The sequence below is a fragment of the Heptranchias perlo genome, chromosome 2, assembly GCF_035084215.1.
Source record: "Heptranchias perlo isolate sHepPer1 chromosome 2, sHepPer1.hap1, whole genome shotgun sequence".
NCBI lineage: Eukaryota > Metazoa > Chordata > Chondrichthyes > Hexanchiformes > Hexanchidae > Heptranchias > Heptranchias perlo.
Window position 1 is genome coordinate 60,563,865 of NC_090326.1, and position 3,829 is coordinate 60,567,693.

Sequence of the window (3,829 nt, forward strand, 5' to 3'; positions counted from 1 at the left end):
AATTCTCTACCACAGAAGGCAGTGGAGGCCAAGTCATTAGATGTATTCAAGAAGGAAATAGATATATTTCTTAATGCTAAAGGGATCAAGGGATATGGGGAAAAAGCGGGAACAGGGTACTGAGTTAGACGATCAGCCATGATCATTTCGAATGGCGGAGCAGGCCCGAAGGGCCGAATGGCCTCCTCTTGCTCCTATTTTCTATGTTTCTATGTTTCTATGTTTTAACTTGTTAATGGTAACTCACGGTAAATTTTTGCAGCCTTCTGCAGCTGCAGAATCATATCGAAAATGAATACTTCACTCCAGATCAGACCTGAATTTAGTGATGTTAATGAAGGGATAATTTCAAAATATCACTACAGCAGTGAGAGAAGTGTAGTTTCTGTCAAGAATATAAGAGCAATGGCCAATGACAGGTGTGTCACATTGTATCCTTTGATCCCTCTACTCCACTATTGGCAGCTGCTCATTCAGCCACTATGCTTCTGCCATCTGGAACTCTTTCCCCAGTTCTCTGCACCTTGATGCAACAACAACTTGCATTTATATAGCACCTTTGATGTAGAAAAACATCCCAAGGCACTTTACAGGAGCGTTATCGGACAAAATTTGACAGCGAGCCACATAAGAAGGTATTAGGACAGGTGACCAAAAGCTTGGTCAAAGAGGTAGGTTTTAAGGAGCGTCTTGAAGGAGGAGAGAGAGGTAGAAAGGCTGAGAGGTTTAGGGAGGGATTTACAGATCTTAGGGCCTAGGCTGCTGAAGGTACGGCTGCCAATGGTGGGGTGAAGGAAATCGGGGAAGCACAAGAGGCCAGAACTGGAGGAACGCAGTGTTCTCAGAGGATTGTAGGGAGGGTCGAGGCCATGGAGGGATTTGAACACAAGGATGAGGATTTTAAATTTGAGATGTTGTTGGACTGGGAGCCCATGTAGGTCAGCGAGCACAGGGTGATCTTTGCTTGCTCAGGAGCTGTTCCTCTCCGCCAAAAATATGTGAACATTGCCCCATTACAGTGTTTATCAGCATTTACAGGGTCCAATTGTTAAAAGTGCATTCACTCTATAACTGTGGCATCAGTGAGAATTGGTTTAGCTTCACACTAATGCTGCAGTTAGAATGTCAGCACAACATGAATCCAGGGTCAGGATCCGAGCTGACACTGGAAGGAAGGAGAGTGAAGCTCCCTGGAGGAAGTAATCTCACTTCACCTTCCTTTGGACTCAGTTCAGGTGTTGACCCTCGATTTACACTCCAGAAGTTTAGGTGTCAGCGTGAAGCTAAACTGGTAGCGTGAATGTGCAGTCAATCTCTGTGACATATTGGCATTTTCTCAAACAATTGTGCCCCCTGAACCTGGACCATAAAACTTTTCAAATTTATATTCATCAAATGACTCATTAGCTGCTTGAGAAGCATTAAAGGGTCATTATTATAGATGCAATGTGATTTGCTGCTGCTTTTTCATTGCCACTAACAAAATCACACTCTCATAAATTATGGGCATGATTTTAGCCTGGTGCCGGGAAGGGGGCCAGGTTGGGGGGGAGGTGGAATTCCTGATGGGATACCCGGCAGTACGGGTTTCCCAGATAACCGTACGATTTTGACATGGGGACGTTGTATTTTTTTGCCGGTTTCCCGCTGGACAGGCCGGCCTGATTGACAGGCTGGCTCTCAGTAGGACGGGAGAAGAGGAAGGAAGAGGACGTGAACAGGTAAGTGTTAGATGGTGGGGGGTGGGGGTGGTCAGTCATCGGGGGGGGTCAGTCATCGGGGGGGGGGGTAGGGGTGGGGGGTCATTGTAGGGTCGGAGATCGTAGGGAGGGTCGGAGATCGTGGGTGGGGGGTTGCTGCAGGTTGGCTTGTTGGGCCTGGGGGAAGCACTCCTGTTCCTCCTGGCCCACAAGCTGTGCTATAAAGGCACTTAGCTGCAGTTTTGGGCCTTCTCACCTCCTCTCATGTGGCGTGAAGGAGAAGGCCCGGGAATCCCGGCCCGTAGGGGTTAAAATCAAAAATTTTTTCATAATGGAGGCGTGTAGCCCCCTTTAAAAGCTTTTAATGCCTGACCTGCCTCCTGAGAGTGGGTTGGTCGCCCGCCCCTCGTCCTGCCCCGGTGAAAAGGGGAAATGGATGCGTTGGAGGCAGGTCAGTGGCAAGTTTTAGATTTTTGCAATTGTTACTGACCCCCCGCCCCCAACCCACCCATTTTTCCAGGCTAACATTATGCCCTATATGCTTGAACTCCACACATTCATGTGATTTTGTTAGCGGTTTTTTGATTTTGGAGAAAAAACATACTTTTTTCTTGTTTTTAGTGAAGGGAAGTTCGGTTTTAAGTCGTTGAAAACATTCTGCCTTTATCACCAGCCACACTGATCTGTTTATGCTTAAATCCCTTTTAATTCTTTCAGAACATTTCTGTACTATGATATAGGAACCATTTGCAAATGGAATGAATACAATTAACTAATAAATGTGTTGTACATTATACTACATCCTTGATTTTACTTTTTACTTAACCCCTACCATCCATCACATTTTTCACAGAGCTTCATTTCTGCATTTTAATTTATGGTTTATTCCTGTATCGAATTAATAATGCAAAAGACTTTCAGATTACCACAGTTCTTTGGTGAAATAATAATCTGGCTTTTGGGTTTAAAGATTCTTCATTCTGTAATTGCGTGATAATGGCTACTGTAAATAAGAGCATTATGGGTAGAAATAGCCAGGCTAATGTACTGTAAGTAATCCAGTTAAGTGATGTCATTTTTATTGAAGAACTTGGAGGAAATAGTGGCAGAATTGAAACAAGGTGATTAATACTGTAGTAATTACTGAAACAAGAACTGCTTTGTGATCTATCATTAGGTACATTACCAGATAACAGCTAACATCGTGCTCATATTGGCCTTCCTATCACGTATAAAAGATCATTTTGGTTGTGAGTCTTGTACAGTTGTATTATGTCATGTGCATGAATGCATTTGCATTACAATAAGACTAAAGACATTGGTAAAACAAGGGGAAAAGGTTGTTAGCTGGTGACAAAATCCAAATCAAAATTAATTAATCAACACATTATTAGGTTATATACAACACATACTGGCCTTTGTTCCAGTTTTGACAACTCTCAAGACTAGCAACAAAAAAAGTGCTGAGAGAAAGCAGCAGAGCCTTTTTTAATTCATGGAAGTGGGTTAAATAATGACTGACGATGTTTGCTGTCAAGGGTCATAAGCCCAAGATTTAATGTCGGTTCAGAAACAGAAAAAGCCTTAGGCTGCCGTTACTAGGTATGCTCGCAGGCTTCGGAATGAAGCCCAATCACTCTGCACCCGCACTGCCCCCACCCCAGGTACTTTGAAATGAAAAGCACTGAGAAGAATAGCAACCTATTGAATAGACCATTGTCCAGTCCCGCAGGCTACCCTTCAGAGCTCAAGCTGTTCCAAACTGTCTTTTGATTAAAAAATACTTTGTAGACTGCCCAAATGTTAATCATCTTTTAACCTAGAGGAGAGGCTACATTAGGTAAATTATGGCCCGGAATTTGTTCTGAGCAGTGAACAAACGCACCCGCAACTCATTAAATTTAAACTTGCCCACAAACGATCCACGGCCTTTAGTGCGGGAACTTCCTCTAATGATGAGCTGCAAAAGTGCAGTGTCCTCTCCCGGGCATCTATGAACTGTGTGAGCGGGGAAAGGATCGCTCTGTCCCCTCAACCAATCAGATGGAAGCATCCTTGACAAGCCATGCAGTCAGAACCAGGAAGTGAAAGCTACAACTGTTAATTCAATGTAAAATCCATTAGAGAAA